General features: G+C 46.3%; 1 non-coding gene across 1 annotated transcript; it reads left to right on the plus strand.

The window, feature by feature from the left end:
• Nucleotides 1-10,879: 10,879 nt before the first annotated feature.
• TRNAC-GCA (transfer RNA cysteine (anticodon GCA)) lies at nucleotides 10,880-10,951 on the plus strand. The gene has a single exon. It is a non-coding gene; the product is annotated as a tRNA-Cys (tRNA).
• The last annotated feature ends 6,957 nt before the right edge of the window (nucleotides 10,952-17,908 follow it).

Genomic DNA, 17,908 nt, shown 5'->3' on the forward strand with positions numbered 1-17,908 from the left:
GCCTCAGTGGCCTTTGGTTGGGGATTATGGGAGTTGAAGTCCAATAACACCTGAGGACCCAAGTTTGAGAATCACTGCTCTAGGCAATTGGGTTCAAGTCCTAATTTGACCAAAGGTCAAAGTCCTAATTTGAGCAAGGGGCTCACCTGATCTCAGTCCTAGAACCTGCTTTTATGCCTAAACTCATACTTAGTGCCTGTGAAGCAATAATGAGGAGGAAAGTACCTCTTGGCATGTGCAGAGTGGAGTGTATTTTCAACAGTACAAACTAAAGCAACTATCTAGGATTCTATGGAGCATTTTCAACAGAGCATCTAGGTAAGAAAATATGCCTTCCTGCATACTTAACTACTGGCAAACATTTGACACAAGTTGAGTGTGATGAGAATGGGGAGCTTTGCACAGAGGAGCAGTTTTTGTTATTTAATTCACATAAATATAAAAGACAGTGCTTTTGTTTTATATTTACATGTACCAATCCTCAATAAAAATGGTTATGCATATACAGATGCAGAAGATATAGAGAACTGCACATAATTATAAGAATTACATGCTGCATATACCTTCCTAGTCAATCAGCAAGTTTTAAAACTGCAATTCAATGGGTTTATTAAATTTTAGGAGCTATTGTTGATTATTATGTACCATACTACTGCTGGTATATTCTGTTTTTAATTCTCTTTAATTCTTGTATGTTTTCTGTATGGCCTACGGCTGCAATAATAAATTGATTGATTGATTGATTGATTGGGTTTATAAATACCTCTCTGTTGATAAAATAATAATAAAACTTGGCCCACTCTTATAAATGACATACATGGTCTCATTTGGTATAAAATGAATACAATATGTTAATTTTTACGTATCTTAAGCATTTCTCAGACGTTGTATATCCACCCAAAAGGGGTCCCTTCTGAAACAAATGTATCAGCAATTTAGCAAATGCTAACAAAATATAATGTATGATTATGTTAATGACCAGAAATGACCTCTGACAAGCCTCTGACCAGATGAAAAAAAAAATGAAAGAACAGGCCTCTGCCCAGATGAAAATGACCTGTGACCAGAAACAGGCCTCCAGGGTTGCAGGAAGATCTGCATATTATTGTTTATCAACACACCCTATCTCACTTTCAGAATACTAACATTTTCAGGGTTTCAAAATCCTGTCCTCAAGGAAAAGGGGTGGTTGTTTTCCACCTTGATAGACCAATTAGGGCACTAACCTATTAGGTGTCTTTGCCTTGGGCTCAGTATAAAGTATTTTTTTGAATATACCAGGTTATTTGAACCAGGGGATTTAATTGTTTTTCTGTTGCCCATGCACTCAGCCTCTGTGTTGCTTTGCTGGTCTGAATGTTGCTGCAACCTCTGTCCCAGGGGTAAAGGAGGCTGTACTGTTGGGAGGGGCCGCCATAGATCAATAGATCATAGATCATAGCAAAGCTTGTGCTTTGCTTCCGGTACAGCAGATCCTGGATACAATCTCCAAATCTTCAATTAAAATAATCTCAAGTAGTGGGGATGGAAAGGAATCTCTGCTTGAGGCTCTGGAGGGCTACTGCTAGTTAGAATTGTCTGTACTGGTCTGGATAATAGACCAATAGTCTGATTCAATATAGGGCAACTTCATATGCTCAACCAGGCTTTGCGCTGGCCTTCTCCCAAACCACCAGCTTCAGTGGCTAGAAGTAGTGATTATAATGAAGCCTAGTCATTTGAAGAAGGAAGCCTAGTCAAGAACCTGAAGGGTAAGTGGAGAATGAGGTTTGAGGAAAAAGCAAAAAGGCAGGGAATTTTGGTAAGAAGGGCTAATCAGATAGGGGGCTTTGGAAGGTGCTCTGTGTGGTGCTTAAGATGAAGTGGACAATATGCTATGGAGGGAGAGACACACACACAGAGTCTAGGGATACTAGTTAAGAGTCAGGACAGCTTCCAGATGTGGCTGCTAGATTCCCTTGACGAAGGAATTCTGCGGTTGTGTTTTCTACTGGCTGCTGCCACGTCTTGACCAGCAAGCCAGAGGTTGCCGGTTCGAATCCCCGCTGGTATGTTTCCCAGAATATGGGAAACACCTATATCGGGCAGCAGCGATATACAAACATGCTGAAAGGCATCATCTCATACTGTGCGGGAGATGGCAATGGTAAACCCCTCCTGTATTCTACCAAAGGCAACCACAGGGCTCTGTGATTGCCAGGAGTCGACACCAACTTGACGGCACACTTTACTTTACTGCCACTTCAGCAATGTGATCTGGCAATCCTAAGGGACCGATGATACGCTGAAGATGGGAAAGAAGGAATTTCACATATAGATTTGAATAGGCAACAAGTTTTTTGGCTGCTGGATTTTAATTTTAAAAGCTAGTAAGACCATTAAAAAAAAACCTTTATTTTTTCCATCTAAACCTGATGAAAGCTATGTGGGGAGAGCCAAAGTATTTTCTTTCTTTGTAACTGAGGAAAGAAAGAAAGAAAAAAAGGACAAATATTACAAATACGTGCAAACTGAATTTCACACTTCTATTGTTGCTTATTATTTCCCCCTCCTTTTTGCCCCTCTCAAGGCAAGATGTTTTTGGTGGGCCTGTCAGGTGGTGGTAGGACATTGGGGGAAAGCACAGTGGTGGGGCTGTGTTGCAGGAGCTGGGCTGTGCTATTATTGATGCTGATGTAATAGCCCAACAAGGTGAGTTCTCTGTAGTCAGCCTCTAGTATTTGCTACAGGGGTGAGCAGAAGATGGCCTGCGTCTTACTAGTTAATGAGGTCATTCACACAATCAGAAATTGTGTTCTACCTGGGTTTGGGAGCTGTGTGTGCTTCCAATTTCCGGTTGTGTGGAAGCAAGGTAGGAGGAAAACCTGGATAGAAGTGATTGTGTGGAAGCAAGGTAGGAGGAAAACCTAGGTAGCTAGTGTGGAACCAAAGGGCATTGGCCAACCTCACAGACTCCAGCTATCTCAAGGGCAGCCCTCCCATAGGAGCATAGAAAGCTTCCATATACTGAGTCAGACCATCGGTCGATCTAGCTCAGTATTGTCTACCCAGACTGGCAGTGGCTTCTCCAAGGTTGCAGGCAGGAGTCTCTTGGGGTATGAGCTGGTGACCAACCAGGAAAGAGATCTTGGAGTCACTCAACCCTATCTTGGAGAAGTCAGGGAGGGAACTTGGAACCTTCTGCTCTTCCCAGAGCGGCTCCATCCCCTAAGGCAGGCATCCCCAAACTGTGGCCCTCCAGATGTTGCTGAACTACAACTTCCAGCATACCCAGCCACAAAAAATTGTGTCTAGGGATGCTGGGAGTTGCAGTTCAGCAACATCCGGAGGGCTGCAGTTTGGGGATGCCTGCCCTAAGGGGAGTATCTTACAGTGCTCACACTTCTAGTCTCCCATTCATATGCAAGCAGGGTGGACCCTGCTTAACAAAAGGGATAAGTCATGCTTGCTACCACAAGGCCAGATCTCTTCTGAATGAAACAGAGTGAAACTCTGCAAGAAGCAGAGTGAGGTGGTTGCCTCAGACCCTTGCCACCATAGGTGCCACCTGCCATCCACTGCCACCACCCTTCCTTGTGCCACTGGGGCATGGTGTTCATTTTCCTCTTGCCCTGCTGGGTAGCACCTCTTCTTCCTCCCCACCCACCCCTTGAGCTGGAAATGGGCTGGCCCTGCTACCACTCCCTGGCTTGGCACCATAGGCTGAGAGTGCTTACAGGTTGCTGCCACTACCTTGGCAGCATGGTGGTCTGAGAATGCTGAGCACACACCTGCAGATTGGAAGGGTCACATTTCCCTTTGTCTCAGGCAAAGCAAAATGTCTCGGATGCCCTGAACAATTCCAGTTTTCTGAGACCTTCTTTCCTTGGCAAAGCACTGTTCCTGTTTGTGTGCTCTTTTAACGTCTGCATTTTTATGGATAGCTTATTAAGCTGTTGTTAATGTGAACTGGTGGAGTTCATTCTTCAAGGTTCATCTCCCTCCACCAAGTTTCTAGAAGTCAAATTTCTGAGTGTGAGATGGATGGATGGATGGCTGCACCTTGATTCACCCGCACTGTGCTGCTTCGTGCTAGCTTACAGACAGCACATGCTCAGAGAAGAGGAGGCCAGCAGTGAGAGTGGAGTCAGTGTTCCCTCTAAAAGGGATTTCCAGATGTTGTTGACTGCAGCTCCCAGAAGCCCCAGCTGCAATGGCTTTTGCTTGGGGATTCTGGGAGTTGCAGTCAACAACATCTGGGAATCCCTCTTGGAGGGAACACTCAGTGGAGTATGGCCTGGTAAGGTGCGGTGGGTGGTTGGGTGTGGACTGGCAAGAGAGGCAGAGGGTGAGAGGGCGGCAGCACCGATGAGATGGGGACAGTGGCAGCAATTAGGAGGGTAGGCGTGTATGCTAATTACGATCAGTAGGCGTGTATGCGTATGTGTGCACCCTCACTCGCTGCCTGAGGCTGTCTCCTTACGTGACCTTGTTATAAAAGCTGCCCCCAGCACATTGCTTTCTCATATTTCTTTAACTAAAATAACAAAATGCCACCTTTGTTTCCAAATCAGTCTAAGACACACTGTGGCAGAGCAACCAAATACAGCATTTAGGAGGCCAAGAAAAGCAATGGTAGGGGAGGCATGAGAATAGGGGCGTTCCTCTTGTTTCCCCAGGGATCTGTACACACAGCAGCAGGCGTTACTGAGAGGCTTTACTGTGAACTCGAAGTTGTCCCCCCCAAATGACACAAATAGTGGATTCTTTTACCCCAGATATAAATCGGGCTACACGCTAACGCGCAGTGAAAAACCCGAATTGTGTGTGTGAACTGCTCCCCGATAACTCACAGGGACTTCAGGGTAAATCTGGCCGATATGTGGATGTGCCCCCTCCATTCTGGAGGAGATGCGAGCTAAAGGACTTTAAAAGCCCCTATCCATCCCCAGCACGGCATCCCTCCAATGGCTGCTGGTGGTGTCTACCTCATGTTTTTCTTTTTTGGACCCTTTGGGGACAGGTTTCCATCTTATTACTTTATTATTGTTTTCTCTGTGTAAACCGCTTTGGGAACTTCTGTCAAAAAGTGGTATATAAATATTTATTTGTTTTTGTTGTTGCTGTCTCAGAGGAAGGGGAAAGCCCCCTTCAAAATTATATATTCTTGTAGTGGGGATCCTGACTCCAGGGGCGAGGGGATCACAAATGAGGCAGCAAAATAAAAATGGTAAGATACTCTTGCTCAGTTTATATTAACCTCCCATTTACTGTTTGACCATCCCAGAGCTAGATGATGATGATGATGATGATGATATGAATTTATTATGTGTGTTGGTCATCACTTGGGGTGACATGAGACACATTGTGTGTGTGTGTGTGTGTGTGTGTGTGTGTGTGAGAGAGAGAGAGAGAGAGAGAGAGAGAGAGAGAGAGAGAGAGAGAGAGAGAGAGGCATACATGAAGAATAGATCTATCAGTGGCTACTAGCCTTGAAAGTAGTAACCTCTTGGTACTAAAAGTCCCTGGCTTGGAACAGGGGATGGATATTGGTTTCCTCCCTGCTTGTGCAGCTTTCAGAGGGAACTGGCTGACTCCTGCTGGGTGGCAGAGAGCTGAGTTAGGTGGATAGTTGGTTTGATCCCACAAAACATTCCATAGTCTGTGGATCGGTGCAGGTGGCATGAGTGCTAATGTGGCAAATGTGAAGGTATGAGAGCTAACTTGGCTTTTTCTTTCTAAGCAGGAAGTCTTATTGTCTCCCTCCCGTCACCAGCAGTAATCCCTCGCTGTTAGTTTGGAGGATCTCTGCAAAAGGTTTGGGCTAGCAAAGGCCTTCCAGCTTCCGGGTCCAATTTAAAGTGCTGGTTCTCACCTATAAAGCCCTTATGGGCTTAGCACCTGTATATCTCCGGAATCGCCTCTCTCGGCCAGTTGTATCCCAGCCTGTGAGGTCTTCTCAGTTGGCGCTCCTTAGTGTCCCAGGCCCTGGTGTAGTGTGTGGTGCCTGGACCCATAGGAGGGCCTTCTTTAAGACAGCCCCATATCTTTGGAACACCCTCCCCCCCAGATTTGTTCAGCCCCCTCCTTAGTGGCTTTTAAGGCCCTTCTTAAAACCTACCTTTTTGACAGGCTTTTGCCCTTTAATCTTTCTTTTAAAATATTATTATTGTTATTGTTCATTGCCTAGAATCTTTGGAGGAGGCGGTATACAATAGATTTTTTAAATAAATAATATGCTGTCTTCTCTCTGGCTGACCAGTAATTGAAAGCCACCCTGGTGAGCTCTTAATGTTACCATTCGTTTCCTTTCTTCAGTGCTCCTGTCACACATCCTGGAATACCTGTGCAGAGTGCGTTCCTTTGGTCCTGAAGTTCTTTTGGAGAATGGTGAGATAGATTGTGAAGCTTTAAAAAGCATAATTTTGTCTCATAATTTCTGTCAGCTGCTAAATTCCGTCGCTCACACAGATCGAGAGACTCGGAAGAAGATGCTAAAACAGAACTTGAAATACGTTGTGCTGGGTAAGTTGCTGGTGGGAGTGGATTTGACTTTGCAGCATCCTCGGGGCATTGCCGTGTACACACTAAGCCACACCCTCTTCCTTTGCTGCTGCATCTTTTCTTTGCCAACAAGAGAGGAAGGCCTGGAAAAGACATCTTTGCCTGTTTCCCTTTGTGGCACGTTGTTTGTGATCATCTATTCACTGCTTATGTATGTCCTGAGAATTCTCCCATCTTTATACTTGCCCTTTGCGTTTTTACTCCCCTAACGTGGCTTTAAAGAGCACACACAAAAGAGCCTTTGAGAAGTATTGTGCATAATGTCACACCTTCTGAAATGCTCACACATCTCCCCCCCGCTCCCCCGCCTCAAGCCCCTGCTCTCCCCGGCACTCCTATAAAAGCTCTTTTTGCACTTGATAAAATAAAATAATGGTTTGACAGCTGGGATTTCTGTGGCGTCTTTCTATTTCTTCCCATTCGTTCTTCTGATAACTGTAACAAATACAGCTGTCAGACCTGCCTAATCAGGGACCCAGTGATAATATCTCTGGCTTCTTTGGAGGCCTCTGGGCAGAAAAGGAGGGTGTCCTTACTAGGATGAGATGGAACTTATTGAGGGCGACAGAGTAATGGGGAAGGGGCAGGGGATGGCCCTCTACTTTCTAAAACAGTTGTAAACCCCCCAAATTAGGGGGTGAGAGAGGAAAGTATATGGAGAAAAGGTAACAGAAGGTGGCTGGGTATCTTCAAGGCTCTGTACTCCGGCTTTTCCCCAACTAAGAAAGACATTTATGCAAATGAAATCTACTTGGAGTAACTTGGCACCCATTATTCAAATGACCATATTTATCTAAATTCAAGGCTAGGTTTTTCCCAAGTTCTTTGATGTTAGAAATTGTGTAGGTATGTGTGTGGGGGTCTTAAATTCAGAGTCGTCTTCTTTTCAGGTAAATACAAGTACAAGCGTGTGTGTGTTTTAAGGTGGGTTGCCTTAACTTCAGAGATGCCTTCAGTTTGGGTGAACACAGCTTTATTGTTGAGAATGATAACAAGAGCACAGCACCGTCATGGTGCTTTACAGCATTCCTTAAGGCAAAAATAGACAAGTCCTTGCCCCTCCGGAGCTTGCAGTCTGAAGTAGACAGTGGGGTGATGGCGGGAAGGGAGGGAGGGAGAGGGATGAATATGAGCAAATGCCATTGCATGGTCACAAACCAGTTTACAGGTGGGCACAAGGATGAAGCAGTTATGCCGAGGGTCTCCAGCTTGAAGAAGGGATTTGCAGGAACATAGGAAGCTGCCATATACAGACCATAGGTCCATCTAGCTCAGTAGTGTCTACACAGACTGGCAGCGACTTCTTCAAGGTTGCAGGCAGGAATCTCTCTCAGCCCTATCTTGGAGATGCTGCCAGGGAGGGAACTTGGAACCTTCTGCTCTTCCCAGAGTGGCTCCATTCCCTGAGTGGAATACCTTACAGTGCTCACACATCAAGTCTCCCATTCATATGCAACCAGGGTAGACCCTGCTTAGCTAAGGGGACAAGTCCTGCTTGCTGCCACAAGGCCAGCTCTTGGGGGGGGGGGAGGTTTCCTGGCATAACAGGCAGGAAGGGAGAATGGGCCAAGTTCAGTTAGAGAGCAAGCAGGCTTCAGGTGGCTGTAGGTAGTGGAGCTGAAGAAGAGAAGGTTGTGGGCAGGAATATGATGGGCAAGTTCATATAATCTGGTATTGCTTGGTAAGGATTTCAATTTGATTGAATGGCTTCCTTTATCTGGAATGTTTTCCTAGTTTATTCTAAAGGTACACAGTGGGTTAAATATATATTAAAAACGGGTTATGTTTGGCAGCTCTACTGGAGGATGCCAGGGATTGAACCTGGGGAGTTCTGCATGCAAAGCAGGCGCTCTTCCACTGAGCTGCAGCCCCTTCCATAAGACCTGCCCCACCCGCGTCCTGATCTGGAACCCATTCTCCTGTGATGGTTTTTTCACAAGCCAAGAACTTGAGGAGGCTGTTCTCATGACCGGCCTAAACCAGGCTGGGGCAGCCCAGCCTGGGTTAGGCTGGTTGTGAGAAGCTCATGGGGCTAAGTTCAGTCTGAGGAGACCCGGGAAATCCCACAATGCAATGTCCCCATGGCATTGTGGGATATGAGCAGCTGGAACAACGAGTTCCAGCCAGAGATCCCTCCGCATTCCTTCGTGGAGCACAGAATGTGTGGGTTTATGGGAGATGCGCTGAAGATGGTCCACTTGCTCATCAGATGGGAAGTTAAGTTGAAAGCGGCCTTCCCTCCTCCTGCCCGTTTCTGGCGATCGTGAGAAGCGCCTCAAGTACTACCAAACTATACATCCATATGGCATGTAGTTTGGCCCCGATAGCTTAGTGTTGGCAAAACCCAGACTAACTCAAGACCAGCATCCACAAACCTACCGGTACCTATCTCTTTAGATTACATACCACAGTGTTGAAACTTCCTTCTGCTTCAAAATTGTTTCGCCACATGGTTCTGAGGGCGTGGACAGAGCAGCGTTCTCTTGGGAAAACACAAGTCCAAAGCCTTAGCATAAGGATCCTGGCCCAAGTTCAGTTCTCTAGAATCTACCAAAGAACATCTCAGACATTGAAAACAACAAAACCCAGTGCCCCATTGTCTTGTAGTTCTGGGGGTGGTTGGCACCCTATGTGCACTACACCACAACCCACTTGGGGCCACCCTGGTGCCCCCCAAGTGGAGTTATGGGGCTGCTGAAATTCCCCATGATTCCCTATGGGGAAAAAGCTTAAAGACACACAAACTTCAGGAAAAAATTAAAAATTACCCCTTTCACCAATTTATTTGAAATCTGGGTGGTAGCAGGCACCCATTGGGGCACTACCACCTGACCCACTCTTCTGCTCCAGAAACCTCTTTTTTGCCCCAAATCTGCCACAAAGACATGCCAACTTCTTCTTCTTTTTTTAGGAAACCACTCCTTTGTCCAATTTCTTTGAAATATGGGTGATAGCTTCCTTGCACCCATTGGGCACTACCACCCACCACAACCTGCTCTGGGCCACCTTGGTGCCCCCCTCCCACTGGATTTCTATCCATGTGTTAAGTGAGTTTTGTGGAAATCCAACATGGATAGAAATCCAGTGAAATGAAACTATATAACTTGTTTGTTTCTTCATTCTGTTAAAGTTTGGACTTCTTGTCTGTAAAAGTACCTCAGAAAACAGCCAAAGTTTGTTGGAAGGCATCATTCCCCCATGCTTTTCCAGCGGGAGAGTTTTTCCACATTTTCCAACCTATTAATGAATTTTTCTGGGGTTTTGTTTTTTACTGGTAGTGTGGGTGAGGTCTGGAACCTACCGGCAAAACAGCAGATTTCTATCTTTCGTGGTCTGGGAGTTTTATGTCAGTGAGGGAGTAAGTGAGGCCCAAGCAGCTATAGATAGATAGACAGATACTAGTAAAACACAGAGTTCAAGCATTTCCTCCACTGGCACCCAGCAGCCTGCAGGAAGCCCAGGAGGATGACCCAGCATCCCATGGGGAGGCCATGCTGCTCTTGCCACTCAGCTGGCCTTCGCTGGTGTGCAGTGGCCATTTGAGTGGTCAGCACAGCAGCTGAGTGCTGTGCTGATTACTCGGATGGCCACTGCACATCCAAGGAGGTCAACTGAGCAGTGGGGGTGGGGCGGCTTTCCCCGGGAATGCTGGGTTGCCCTCCTGGGCTTCCCACAGGATGCTGGGTGCCAGTGGAGGCAATGGTTGCCATTTTTAAAAGGTATTTTCTCCTGCCCTTACTGCCCCCTGGAACTGCTGTCACCAGCCACCTCTTTTTTAATCTCTCTGTGACTCTAGTCGTTTTCTAGGCCTATGCAGCATAATTCCCCATGCTTTCTAGTGGGAGAGTTTTCCTGCATTTTCTGGGGACTTAATGATTTTTTCTAGAGTTTTCCATTTGGGGGCATAACGGAAACCTTGGTTGTTGTTTTTTAAAAGCAACTGAAAATAGAGAATTTTTTAAAGCCGGACGTAATTCGGGCTAAGCCAGAATGCGCAGCCATGATTTGGGGGAAATCAGTGTCCTGCCTGTACTGGTCCCTGATAGCCTTCAGCGACTTCGGGGTAAATGCAGCTAATATGTGGACTGGCACATGCCATTCTGGAGGAGATTCGAAGTAAAAGCCATATGTGTAAAGCTCCCGGGTGCCAGGAGAGGGGCACCAACTGCCACTCCTGCTCCTCTTCCTTGTCATATCCTGCCCTATGCATATTCAAAAAGCAGACGGCAGGGAAGTTGGAGCAGCAGGAAGTATGTTTTGCCACTTCCTGCTCCTCCAACTCCCCCACTCTCTGCTTTTTGAATAGGGAAGGAGGGCGCTATGCTCCCTTGAAAAAGGGGGTATAGCTCAGTGGTAGAGCATTTGACTGCAGATCAAGAGGTCCCCGGTTCAAATCCGAGTGCCCCCTTGAAGCTTTTTGGAGAGGAGAGCTGGTCTTGTGGTAGCAAGCATGACTTGTCCCCTTAGCTAAGCCGGGTCTGCCCTGGTTGCATATGAAAGGGAGACTAGAAGTGTGAGCACTGCAAGATATTCCCCTTAGGGGATGGAGTGGCTCTGGGAAGGGCAAAAGGTTTCAAGTTCCCTCACTGGCAGCATCTCCAAGATAGGGCTGAGAGAGACTCCTGCCTGCAACCTTGGAGAAGCTGCTGCCAGTCTGTGAAGACAATACTGAGCTAGATGGGCCCATGGTCTGACTCAGTATATGGCAGCTTCCGATGTTCCTATGAGGGCAGCAGCTGGCATGCCACCAAAAATGTTTGGGGGGGGGAGCAGTGGCAGGTCTGGGCAGGGTGAAGTAGCTGAAGGAAGTGATGAGTTTGTGGAGGCCACCAATCCACCGATTCGCTGCTTCAGGCGACCGCCCTGCCTCATTGGTGGAGCGCCCCTGAGGAGAAGTAACAGTAAGCAAGTAACGAGCATAGACCAATGCTGCTGCCGCCACCAGCAGCATCAGTTTACTCTGAGATCAACTCCCCTCCCTGATCAGAATACAGGATGAATGGAGACCATTGCTTCTGAAAGTTGTTAACCATTTGTCTTCTTTCTCAGTTACTCTTGATGGGTCCAGTGCACTAGGATCTTTGCCTGTAAAAGCTCCCTTGAAATTACTACAGTGTCTGGAAGAGTGCTGCGGAGAACTCAAGAGGAACACTGAAAGGAGAGCCACTCAAGGAAAGCAAGGCTTCACATCCTAACACCAGCTAGCCATCAGTGTCTTCACTGCCATAAGAGAATGAAGCCATTTTCAGGCATTAAATTCTATGTGTGTACAGCTGCCTGTCTGTACACCTGTATGTGTTGTACAGACTGTCTCTGCGTGCGTTTAAAAAGTGAACGGGGTACCAGCTGCCTCAGATACAGAATACGTATAAGACGTGTGCTACTGTAAGTGGGCTTACCATAATGTGTGTATGACTGTATGTGCCTATGTGCCGTACACAGACTGCCGTGTGTTTGCAAATTATTATTATTATTATTATTTTATTATTTTTACATTTATATCCCGCTCTTCCTTCAAGGAGCCCAGAGCAGTGTACTACATACTTGAGTTTCTCTTTCACAACAACCCTGTGAAGTAGGTTAGGCTGAGGGAGAAGTGACTGGCCCAGAGTCACCCAGCTAGTTTCATGGGTGAATGGGGATTTGAACTCGGGTCTCCCCGGTCCTAGTCCAGCACTCTAACCACTACACCACTTGTTCCTGTTTGGGTTTTGGAAGTGTACACTTAGAGTACCTATATTATATTGTGCTTGTGGCAGTTAAGACTGAAATTTGCTCATGGAACTAAACAGTGTGTAGTCCTGTTACAGTGATGGAAAGGAAAGTTGTCAGGTTGGCTGAGATTCTCTATCTATCTATCTATCTATCTATCTATCTATCTATCTATCACAATCAATCAATCAATCAATCAATCAGATTTATATACTTCCAAAGTGTCTCAAGGCAGTTTACATTAAAATCAAAAACACATAATAAAACAAAATAAATTGATTTTTTTTAAAAAAAAATCAGATTAAAATTAAAACTAGATACCCTTAAAAGCCAGGCTAAAAAGATGGGTTTTTAAGGCTCTCTTGAAGGCTTCCAAGGAAGATAATCCTCTCATGTCCACAGGGAGAGTGGATTAAAACTTCATACAAGGGTAGGCTGAGGACTAGGGAAACAGAGAACCTAAAGGAGAGAGAACCCAGAGGCACGGAGGCGGGAGGAAAGGTGAACAGGCAGTCATGGACAGATAGAGGAACTCAAAGGAGGAATAAATGGAGAATGATGAAGGACCTGAGGAAACAATAAAGGGGAAGATGTGGTTCTAAGGAAAAGTGGGGCTCAAGTCAGGGGCTGTGCACTGCTGACAGGAAGGAAGTGGGTATGCATGGCTGGTTTGGAAAGGGACTGGGATGGTGGGCCAGGGAGTGTGGAACAGATCTAGGCTCTGACATGGACCTATTGCACTTAGGGGACTGAGGACAAAGGGATTCTGCCAGTTGTGGATTCTGTCACAGCAGTATTGTAACTTGTCGACCACAGGGGCAACAAGGACATGAATGCAGTGGAGTAGGAGTGCTGGATTTCATTTATTGATTGGAACTAACCAGACAATTATTTCGTTACAGGCATGAATGTAATGTGTGAAATGACCCTGAAGTAACCAATTTGGAAATACGGGACAGGCATTACCTCACTCCTCCAGCAGAGGGCAGTGCTAGCCCAGTTTCACTAGAGCAGGGTGAACTATTCAAAAACTGAAATTGGCAGTGTTTGTCATTGTACACTCGGTCTATAGAACTTGGGCTCCCTTGCAGACATTTTTTCCAATCTACCTTATCCAATTGTTCTCTCTTGATTAAATCTAACAAGGGCAGAGAAGTCCTATATCCGTCAGCCTGGTTGGGTCCTGTCTGCTGTGAATGTGAACAGAATAAGAGGTAGTCACTACCCAGCGCATATCAGAGGATTTGGTGGGCTGGGGTTGGGTTAAACCATTTGACACTAATTCGTTTTGCTACATCTCTTTCTCGGCTTAAATCTTGCTTTTGCCATCAGCACACTTACCCATCTGGATGGTAAGGCCATGGGACTGCTCCTGTCTTCGGATCACAGCTGTTTTTATTCGTGGCCAAACTGGATCAATCGCTATCTTAATGTGTGAGATGCTGGAAGGCAGAAAATATTGAGGAATGCCAGAAATGGGAGAGCGACAGAAGTTGAAGGAGAGAAGCTATTGTGGAGAAAAGAAGTCACACGGAGCATATGGGAGTGTTGGATTCTGCTACTAGCGGCTGGGGAAACAGACAGGGCCTGAGTCTGGGGAATCTGTCAGGCAGGGGGTTCAGGGGGTTCGTTGTGCCTCCCCCAAGCACTGTTCACAAGACTGAACTGCATGAAGACCAGAGGATCATCAGAGAGGCCCTTTCATAGCAGTAGGCCGAGCACATCACATGGTGAAGCCTGGTCAAAGCTTTCAGGCAAAGCTTTCAAGGCCTCTGTGAACCTGCGGAAGGGTGCCAAATGCTGCCCTCCTTGTGTGTGCCTTCCTCCTCTTCACTCCCCTCTCTTTTTCCAAAGCAGAGGATAGAAGGACATGCGGCCATCTTCCTGGTGCCCCAGTAATCTGCTGCCAGAGGCGACTGCTTCACCTTGCCTCGTGGAAGGGCCGCCCCTGTTCAGGTCAGGTTCCCCAGTCTAAGCTACAAAAGGCCTCTGAATCTGTAGATGGGGGTGGGGGACAGCCTGCAAAATTAGGGGATTCCCCCCCCCCCAAGCAAACAGGTCAGTAGCAGTCTAATCTTGCCAGTTTCAGAATAGGGTTTATTTCTGTTTTTGTGTTTGCATGTTCCCATTTCTTGTCAGATATATGGGGAGCACCTACAATAAAAGCATGGGGGGGGGGTGAGATCATGCCCAGTGGCACTCTTACCCCTGGACTTTGGGGCTGTCGTCCAGGGCCTCCACACCTCCTGGGGGCCCCCCAAATCCTCTTTAGACTGTCCTGGGTGGTGTGGTCTCTGCTTGCTTGCACTGCGCCAGGCAGCCGAGTGTAATTATGACCTGTGCTGGGTGCTTTAGGGACAGAGTGGGGAGTGGGGATAGAAAGAAATATGTGGGATGGGAATATGTTAACTTGCATGTTGAAATGTGTCTGCTAATGCATATTTGCATAGATATACCCCCGTGTTAAAAATACTACTGTGTTTGTCATGGGGTGTGTGTGTGTGTGTGTGTGTGTGAGATGCTTAACTTGCAGCAGGTGGGGGGCCTCCAGCAGAGGAGGGGCCTCCAAAGGCCTTGAGATCCAGGCTTCAAAATTACCTAAGTGCACTTCTCATCAGGCCTGCTGTGCCTGCCCCATGGCTTTTTTGGGGGTGAGGCAGACTTTTTTGGCATCATCAAAGACCTTGGGTTTTGCCAGGCTCTAGTTTGTGCAGTCAGAGCCTACACGACTATAGAATGGATGCATTTTGGCTCTATTCACAGAATGTATGGAGGCCAGGGCAGGGGCCCAGTCCCACTTCCCCCTCCACACACTCAGTGTATGCACTTCCTGGAAGTTTGAAAAGGAATGTTGTGGCTCCAAAATGTGTGCAGAGTGAAAAGCTCTTTTCCCATCACTGTGGATTATGTTTCTCTGTGTATGACAGACACGCACACTTCACACACATGCACCAGGAGTACTTAGGTGCTGATCTGCAGCAGAGACTCCAAAGTCATGTTTTGTTCCTTTCGTGATGTAGTCATAAGAATGGCCTGGCTGGATTGGACCATCGATTCCTGCACCCTCTTTTCAACAGTGTCCAGCTCAATGCCTGCAGGCAGCTCAAAAGCAAAGGATGAAGCTTTCCCATGATGTTTGCCCAACATTTGGTATCCAGAGGAAGTTTACCCCTGAACTTGGAAACTCCAAAGCTTCTTTCTTTCTTTCTTTCTTTCTTTCTTTCTTTCTTTCTTTCTTTCTTTCTTTCTTTCTAATTTGTACACCGCCCCAAACTTTTGTCTCTGGGTGGTTAACAATAACATAAAACAAGTTAAAAACATACACAAAATTTTAAACAATTTAAACAATTTAAAAGTCAAAAACAGATTAAAACCTAAAAATTTCAAAAGCTGAAAAAGCTTGGGTGAAGAGGTGGGTGGATTTTCAAATGCTTTTTAAAAATTGTCAGAGATGGGGAGGATCATATTTCAGTAGGGAGCGCATTCCACAACCTCGGGCAGCAACTGAGAAGGCCTGTCCCTGTGTGGCCACCGGCCGAGCTGGCGGCAACTGGAGACAGACCTCTCCAGACGGCCTCAGTGGGCAGTGGGACTCATAGTGGAGAAGACGTTCTCTTAAATACCCAGGGCCCAAGCCATCTAGGGTATATTAGTGCCAATAGCTATCAACAGATGTCTCCTCCTTCATGTATTTCCCCCCCAATCCTCATTTCAAACCATCAAAGCCAAGGGTGGGCATTAATTAGGTTGGGAACTTCCTAGTAGCTCTCAGACTGCTCAGAAGTAGCTCTGGAGGCATTTGGGCTTGCTTCTCCCTTTCTTCTTTTCCATTCGATACTGCAAATCTGATTGGCCGGCTGAGTGGGTCATGGCTGTGTCATTTTAAACCTGTCTCCCAATGGGTGCCGAAGGTTGCTTTTACCAATGTCTCATATCAGGTTGCCAGATTTTGTATGGCTGTGATTAAGATCCGCACATGATGTGCTAGAAATGGCTAATTTAGGTTTTTTATTTCCATTTTATTTTATGCAATAGCTTCTACACTTGTGTGTGTGTGTACACACACACACACACACACACACACAATATTTACCCTTAATGTTCTTTTTCTTTGGGTTGTATTTGATCGACGATCGCAATGAACTGAACTGAACTACTTTCTCTCCTGTTATTTTCTGTCCGGTTTCTGGCCCCACAAAGCAGTGCCCCTTGTTTCCCTTCTGTCACGCGACAAAATAATCCTGGAGTCCCATCGTTCTGATCAGGCTCCGCCAGTGCTTGCTGCGGCAGGAGGAGCAGTAAAGGCAGCAGAGTCGGACTTTAGGAATCTCTGAAACTGCCGCTGCCACCCAGCATTCTGTAGACCCATCTGGTGTCCGCCCCAGTCTCCCGTGGGCCTGCCCTATCCCCGCCCCCCACTGCTCAGCTGGCCAATGTGCCTGTGCAGGGGACAGGGCAGGTGTCTGACCAGACCTGTGGATCGCTAGGCTGTGGTGGCAGTTTTGGAGACTCTGCTGTCTTCACCCCACCTGCCCCTGCCCCTGCCCCAGCAAGCACTGACCATGCCTAGTGCTGGTCTTAAAGCCCCTTAGTCTTTCAGAGTAGATTTTTGTGTAAGCTGCCATTCTGTGACTGGCTCTGCCTTCTCAAAGGGCTATTTTGTGCGGGTTGTTTCCAAGGCTCGGGCGAAAATAAATAAACAAAAGTGACTCCTGGAATACTTCAGTCTGCCCACCCCTGATTGAAGCCTGTGATCATCGCTATATCTTGTGATAGTACAGGCCACTGCAACTGGAGATGATGGGAGTTGTAGTCCAACAACTTGGAGAGACCATGCTACTCCTTTACTGATGGAGTTACACTGGCTGCCAGTAGGTTTCTGGACAAAATACAAAGTGCTAGTTATAACTTACAAAGCCCTAAACAGCTTAGTACCTGGGTATTTAAGAGAGCGTCTTCTTCGCTATGAGCCCAACTGCCCATTGAGGTCATCTGAGGAGGTATGTCTCCAGTTACCACCAACTTGTTTGGTGGCTACACAGAGACAGGCCTTTTTGGTCGCTGCACCGAGATTGTGGAATGCTCTCCCTGCTGAGATACGATCCTCCCCATCTCTGGCAATTTAAAAAAACACACACCTGAAAAACCATCTTTTTGCCCAAGCTTTCTCAGCTTCCTAATATCTTTGGGTTTTAATTTCTGGTTATTTTTAAATTGTTAAATTGTTTTTAAGTTTTTGTATATGTTTTTAACTGGTTTTATGTTATTGAAAACCGCCCAGAGACAAAAGTTTGGAGCGCTATACAAATCTGATAAAATAAACAAACAAATAAATAAGTAATAAACATCTGGGGAATCTGAGAAACTTTAAGCATTCTGTAAATTTGTTATGTATTGCATTTTCTTTTGTCTGTCCTGAATCTATTACTCACCCATGTTTTTCAGTGACCCTGAGTTCTTGCATTATGCAAGCAGAACCAAAATTCTCTCTCTCTGTCTATTCTGTTTACACTATGAACCTCTATCATGTTCTCCCTGTAGTCATCCTTTTTTCCCCTAAACAGAAAAAGCCTTGAATGCTTTAACCTTTCCTCGTGGGGAAAGCCCTTGATAATCTGAACTGCCCTTTTCCATTTCTGCAGTATCTATTTTA

This window comes from Hemicordylus capensis, chromosome 6, assembly GCF_027244095.1.
Source record: "Hemicordylus capensis ecotype Gifberg chromosome 6, rHemCap1.1.pri, whole genome shotgun sequence".
In the NCBI taxonomy this organism is placed as follows: Eukaryota; Metazoa; Chordata; class Lepidosauria; order Squamata; family Cordylidae; genus Hemicordylus; species Hemicordylus capensis.